At 42.3% G+C, this 7507-nt stretch overlaps 1 long non-coding RNA gene across 1 annotated transcript; it reads right to left on the bottom strand.

The window, feature by feature from the left end:
• Positions 1-2450: 2450 nt before the first annotated feature.
• Positions 2451-6723, bottom strand: LOC113045494 (uncharacterized). The gene is made up of 3 exons (XR_003275992.1): positions 6412-6723; positions 4772-4854; positions 2451-4645 (listed from the first exon to the last, which is right to left on the bottom strand). It is a non-coding gene; the product is annotated as an uncharacterized LOC113045494 (long non-coding RNA).
• Positions 6724-7507: the final 784 nt, after the last annotated feature.

Genomic DNA, 7507 nt, shown 5'->3' with positions numbered 1-7507 from the left:
AACGGATTCAAAACTAACGATGCTCCCACATTACTACTGAGAAATGTAATTAAACTCAAAGCTTTGCTATTTGTACTTTTAGATTTGTTCGTTTAGCAGACACTTTCATCCAACCGTGACTCTCCATATCCTGAAACGCTTAGACACCATGAAAAATCACCATTGCACCTTTGAGGAAAGCACTTAACCCCTGCTCCAGTGGGATTGTCATAGCACTAAGCAGTTCATCTGTTCACCGCAGTGGATAGAAACATCAGCTAAATGACTAATTAGCTAAGCTGGCTAACTAATTCAAACCTTGCAGTCTTCCAAGCACAACCAGCAGTCCTAACCTGTTATATAGCACAGGAAAAAAGATGAAGATGAGCAACTGGCAAGCAGACATTTAATAGCTGTTAAAAAACTCTGGGCAGGATTGAGATAGAGGCCAAAACAGAGGGCAGGGAGGCATTGCTGACCCAACGCATGCCAGATGGCTGTTGCTGCACAGACTCTCCCGGCAGGGTTCTGGCCAGTCCTGTGAGAGTTAGATGTATCATGAAAACTGATCTACGCACAAGCCAAGCCATAGCGTTCTGTTCGACAGCAATCTGCGCAACTTTCTTCACCGGCAGTCAGAGTGATGAAGCACAAGTGAGAAAAGAGCAAGGCGTGCGCATCTGGACCTACAACAGCTGGCCGGGGCCCATCCCGAAAACATTGTGATAGCAACACGCGTGCTCTTGTGGGTTTCAGGGCGATGGATCGGCTGCACGCTTTGCTCTTGAAGCGAGCTTGAAGTGTGAAAGTTGATTAGCAGCGAATACAACAGTCGCTCATCTTGCTGACAGAAACAGAGTTTGTCCTCCTTGAGAGGATTTAGGCAAGATTTATTTGATCTCAGAGTCAGCCGCGGCTCAACAAGCCATTTGTTTAACAGAGAGATGCACTGCTATGTGTGTCAATGTGTCAGCTCTAAGCACACAAAACTGGCAACTGTTGATCTGGAATTCCCGTTGGTGTCAATCTTATTGAGGATGAAACAAAGCTGGCTGAGTGAACTGCCGCTCCGAGTCGGTTTTATTTCGCACTTTGACTTATCAGGCGCAGAATGCTTAAAATCTACCTCTGAAAGAGCTGTTGATTCCTTCCGATGCCTCGATTGCAATACGCCCTGACAAGACGCAGTTAAACCAGCTGCTACGACAGGACACGTGGCTGTATTCAATTAGCAAATAAGTGCATGAGCATCCAAAGAGCGAATGTTGGGTTTAAAAAACATTTGAGTTGATCTCGCGTCAGACAAGTGAGGACCCGACAGATTGTTTCTCGTGGAGAAGCCACGCTACATACAAAATGCGTAGTGCTCAGTAAAACAGCTGCAGTGGCGCAGATAATTGATTTGCTTATTCTGTTTTGTGCCAATAGGCCTCCATTTATTCTGCAGCGAAACTGTCGAAGGCAATTGGAGGGCAGATGGCGTGCATACCTATCACCTCTGTGCGCTCTTAAACTCACAAAGCGAGCGTCCTACCCCGAACTGCACATATATCAATGCAGATGAAAATGCCCTGCTGGACTAATTATCACAGAATAATTAAAGATATGACCTGCATGGAGAGGGAAGGGAAGGGCTGCGGGAGGAGGGGGGTCTTGTCTGAAGGTGGTCCTGATGATGGAGTAAACAAAGGCTCTGCTTGCAGCCCCTAGGAGATGATTATGTATCAAAAGGTCAGAGCTTATACGATAGTGGAGAGGGAGGGGGAAGGGAGAGCGAGCGAGGCCGAGACAGAGAGATAGAGATGGGCAAAACACAATTTCGTGGGCCTTTCAGTGTATTCAAATGTTTTAAGTGCAGCCACTTGACCATGAGGCTTGCGACTGCCTCGTTGAGAGCTTTCAGTCGCCACAACGCATTCGTTGCTCTAATAGCCTTGAACAAACAATCGCAGTTTGTCCATCTTCAACTTCAGATACTTTTGCCTCTTTTGGCCCTTTAAATAGAACCACTACTGGCCTCTGATAAGTAGCTAAAAGCCGAGGGTCTCTTGAAAAGAGCTCTGGGGGTGGCACTGCCCGATTTTTTAAGGAATCCAACATCTCTGTCTCTGTAAGGGATAAAAACACAGAACGCCCGCTCACACGCACACATGAACAGCATTCTCATATCATATGGGTGAGCTTGATAGCACAGCTTCGAGCTCAGCCAAGTATGCAGAGTCTTTGGAGTGTGTGCTAATGTCTAGTCTAGATCACGTTTGCCTACACAGAATTCTGGGTAGCAGTTGGCATACAAGAATCTGTCAGCTTATTTCTGACAACTGCTCTAAAGCAAACCAGCATTTGCCAGCAAGTATCAAGTATCAAGCGTGCAATGCATCTTGTAAAAATACAGAACATTTGTAAGACGCATTTTGATCAAAGAGTTGCATTTTAACAGATTTTTTTTTTCTTCGCCCAAAGCACAATCTCTTCTCCCCAAAATGCTGCTGAAATGGAGCAATTGATCCTGGTTTCGCACTAAGGGTATGTGTCACAAACACCCCAAAATAGATTAGTTTTAAAGTGTCATTATAGTGAGACATAGGGTACCTGCCTGTTGTTGATAGCAGCCCAAGAGGGGAATGCATCATGATAAACGTCTTAAACCTGAATAAATTTCAAATGGATTTGAAATGCTTCCCAGCTACACAATAGTTAAACACCACAACTAATGTGGCTGTCTGCACAAGAGAGAGAAAGAGCATGCCAAATGAAGTCGTTATTTAGTAAACTAGTGAAATTTCCATGGGTTATTTTTCCAAAGCTGAAATTAGCTCGGTGGGTGGGAGAGGTAATCATAAAGAGGAAAACACCTGCACGGATACAGGTGTATGAAAGCTATTAACACAGAGAGAGGAAACAGGGGGAAGGCAGAGTAAACTCACTCAAGTCATGACAAATTCATAACATTGTTCCGAACTTTTTATAGAGAGTTTATTTAGGGGTTCAAACTGTCATTGGATACAACATTTGCCATGACTTAATGATAAAGGCACATTCAGTGTCAAGTAAAATAATTCAATAAATGGTAGTTCTTAATGAAATACAATTACAGTGGGAAAAAAAAAATAAAAAAATCTTTGAATGTGCATCAGTAACAAAGAATGACATTACAATACATTAATGACACCAATAACTTAAATAATAATATAATGTTCCTTGATTAAACCTTGTGACATGCATAATATAAGCATTATATCACTAGATTACATAATAATATAAGTAAAAATAAAAGCTTTGTTTCTGGTTATGGGGTCTTTTCATGAAAGTTTCTAATAAGCCTCTAGTTATTTTCACAAGGCGAATGTGAATCAAACAGAGTAGCAGCCAATTTACATTACTTCCAATTTACATTACTTTTGTAAAAAAAAAAAAAAAAAAAAAGGCAGACAATGGAAGAAGTTAGCTATATTTACAATTTCTTAACAGTTCTGTATAACAATTCAATTGTAACCCACATAAACATGATTTATAATGTTAACATTATTTATTATCTAAAATTGCCAGTCCTTCAATAAAATCTTACGTTTATAAAACCAAGGCATAAAAAAAATTATGTCAGGTTATTCTTAAATGGATTCAGACATATGAAAAGAATTTGGTTAGATATTATACAAACAACATACTCCTAAGATAAGAGCTGAGAGAAAGACATGACTGCTTTAAAAACTCTGACCATCTTTTTTTTCACCAGTACAAGCTAACTCATTTGAGCGTGTCATTAAAAAGTAATTAGTGGTTTGAAAAAGAACATTATGTGAACATGTGTCTTTATCTAGAAGAAAAAAAAACTGATATTCAATTAGTTTTTGTCCTGAGAAACTGTGCTACAATCAGATGGAAACAGCTGATGCTGTGAGCCCAGTAGATACGTTCATGTAATCTATTATGCTGCTTCTGCTTAGTTCCGTTTCGTAATTAGACTTGAAGCCACTCCCCTTTCATAGCAAAGCCTCTTAGATTCCGTGGACATTTTGCCTCCCATCGCTGTCAGCTGAGCTGTACGCCTAATGCCATCTCAAAATCAATCTCTGTGAACACCCCATGCAGTCCAGGGCTCCTGCTGGTGCTCAGGACTAACAATAAAGAGCAGTAAATGCATTCCTATCAGCCAGGCAAGCATGCATGTGTACACTAAAACACTCCCTGAAGAGAGCAAAAATAACGCCTTTCCCTATGAACCGCCCCATGCATGCACACTAAACAAAACAAAAATCAAAAAAAGTGGTGTGAAATTTAAAATTCTGCTCGTTGGATAGCAGTACATAATGAGCAAGAGCTGCCTGTCTCCTGTTCCAGAAACAAACAAAACCACAGAAAAAACCTAGTTGCTACATAAACGGCCACAGTGCAAAGCCAGAAGGTTTTTGGGACCAGTGAAGGTTATTTCCCAGACGACAGTTGACAATGACTCTCCTCAACTACGCGTATTCTTAAGCAATAACAACGAGAGCCGTATTATCCACCCAAGAATACCCGTCACCGAAGAGAGCCTTAGAAAAAGGGGGCTTCGTCTGACTTTCAGCCATCCACAGTGGCATAGGCCAAAGCAGAGTTTTCTCTCTAGGGGAATTGATTGAAGATGCCCTTTACCACAAGTCAAGGCCCCCGTCAAAGGTTGCATCTGCAGACAGAAATGAACACACTTTGCATTTGTAGCAGGAGAGGGAGGATATTGCATGTAAAACGCTTCCCTTCCTGGGTTTAACTAGTTATGTGGAGAGACAGATGGTGAGGGGGATCATCTTACCTGGTGCTCACGGACCTCACGTCCTGTCCTCGGTCCAGCCCGGCCTCCGGGGGCGGAAGCGCTCGCAAACATCCAGGCCAGATCTGGGAACGATGTAAAGGAGGCAGGAATTAAACAAAAGTGTGGCTTGGCATTCTCTTCGCCACAGGTTTAACGTCGCTATTGCACAGCACATTAACAGTCAAACACTGTCACCTTCAAAGTCTCAAATGCTCATCACACACATTCAGGGAGGGAGAAGGAGAGAAAGAGAGAGAGATAGAGAAGAGGAGTCATACAGAAAATCCATTAGCAGCGGGAAGCAAATTACAGATCGTTTGGGGGGAAAAAAGGGAATGCAATGATGGCTGTCAGAAACGGGGAACAATGACTGTTATTATGGCTCTCATTTTCTGAGGGGTGCAGCAGCTCCCAAATGGAAGTGGGAAAAGATGGACATCAGAACATGTATTTCTCCAGCCTTGTGGAATTCATTCATTCATACTTTCTGACTCACATGGAACCACAAATTAGCATGAACATACATAAAAAAAAAAAAAAAAAAAAAATATATATATATATATATATATATAAATCTAAAGATTCTCTGTGCTGGAAGGATGTAAATATGTGAAATATGTTTATAACAGCTTTCTTGAAACACTTCTCACATGCCACTGGGGGAAAAAAAGCATTTAAATGCAAATATTAAGAGACTGTGAGTACTGTGATGGTGACAACAGTGGTGATTCACCATTACAGTGTGAAGCCAACACAACACATTCAAAAACATGGCGTAAACATGGACTGTGGCTAACATACTCGAAACACTCAGACACACCCATCCACTGATGCTTACAACATTTTAGTCAGAATTCACACACCAAACAAGACATGTAGTAGAGAAACAACACACTGGAAACACTGTGACAGCAGCACAACCCCTGGTTCAGCACAACGGGCTTGTCAAAAAACAAACTCCCTTCTTATCTTGTTTGGACAGCCCTTTCAAATCTAAAAAGACCACCCTCCTGTGCCCCCCAAAGCATGATTACAGCCAGGTACAGCCATGGTACAACATCTTCCTCTGGCCAATTGCAAAAATACATGATCTTCTGCTTCATCTCCAAAAAGCTTTTCCTGCAGCAGGTGCACGAGTGTAACTGTCCCAATCCTTTTGTGACTTGTCCCTCCATTATGGGGCTTTTGAGACCAACAAAACAACGAAACATGATGGATAAAAAGAGGACAAACGAAAGAAAAGAGAAGACAAAATGTGGACAGAAAGGGACAAAAAAAAGCTTTTTTTTTTTTTTTCGTGAAGCTCCTCTTCATTCCACTCACACATCATTACAGAGGCTCACTGACACAGGGCTCCTGCTGCCTGCCAGTGATTGCCATTTAATTGAAGGAGCAGGGATCCCATGAATATGTTAATACGGCAAACACAGTTGACAAATCCAGCAGAAAAATATCCACCGCCCCGATAGTAGCGCGATTACACAAATCTGCAGCACAGTGACAATCAGCTCACACAATACCCAAGGCAACAAATCTTTCTTTCCCCCACGATATTGTGACGAGTCACAAAAGGAACAAAAGGCAAAGTAGTGGCAGAAAAAAAACAGGCACAAATCCTTACTCCACTGAAGCAGGCTTACCCTAGAGATCTCTTCTGAGCGGCACCCGCTGAGCACAAAGCCGCCCATTCGTCCGCTGCCTTGAGCCGGCAGTGACAGGGAAGGCTGAGGATGCCGTCCCTCCGTTCCTTCAGGTTGTTGTGCCACCGAGCTGTCGCTGCCATAAGACCATGAGCCCAAACACACAGGATCTCCTCCCGAACAAGCTTGTCACCTCACAAGAGAACAGGACAGACGTCTGCCAGTTGTTGCGCACAGCAAACTAAGTCACAGGAGGATGAGATGAGCGAGGGAGTTACAGAGAGAGAGTGGGAGGGAGAGAAAGCAGGAGTGCGAGAGAGAGGGACAGACTGAGAGTGAGTATGTGGCTGTAAGGATAAGATACTGAGAGAGAGAGAGGAGAGAGAGGGAGGGAGGAACATCTAAAATACCCAACCACAGGGCTCAGTGAGGAAAGATCTTTCGATCTAAGGAGGGATGGACATGGAGAAAGAGAAGCCGAGAGAGAGAAAGAGAAAGAGAGAGAGTCTAATTAGATTTGGGCTCCAACGCAGTAAGCAAAGGCAGTGAGCTATATCAATCTCATGCATCTAATGGTGGATTAATTGAGGGAGATCTGATGCGCGCTCCTCTCAGTCTAGTCTTCATGACATCTTATTGGACTGTGGCTCAGTCCTCTGGGACCGCCGCTACAACAGTTCAGGAAGCATCATTTCCACCAATACCGGTACTGCCATCTGTATGCATGACTTCACTGCTTCTCATAAACCCTTCAGTTCACTATGAGAGTCATTCGCTGTCGAGATATGAAGCAAAAATGAAAAAGATGTCATATTAAACATACTTATTGGTATCTGCATATATATATATATATATATATATATATATATATGTGTGTGTGTCAATCTGTTACTTGTATATGAGCATTTTAATAAGAAACTAAAACACCTTGCAAATTTTAAAAAATCATTCAGATATCGTCTATCTGACATGACTGTTTTTTTTCATTAACTAAAGAATGAACATAAGAGGATATTAAATCCAAAAAGGTATGATATGAATCAGAGTCTAATCAGAGTAGTGTCCAAAATCACTTTAATAAAGGGCACATCAGTGT

Source organism: Carassius auratus, chromosome 27 (assembly GCF_003368295.1).
Source record: "Carassius auratus strain Wakin chromosome 27, ASM336829v1, whole genome shotgun sequence".
Taxonomy (NCBI): Eukaryota; Metazoa; Chordata; class Actinopteri; order Cypriniformes; family Cyprinidae; genus Carassius; species Carassius auratus.
Note: the sequence above shows the minus strand (reverse complement) of the source record. Positions and strands in the feature narration are given on the sequence as shown.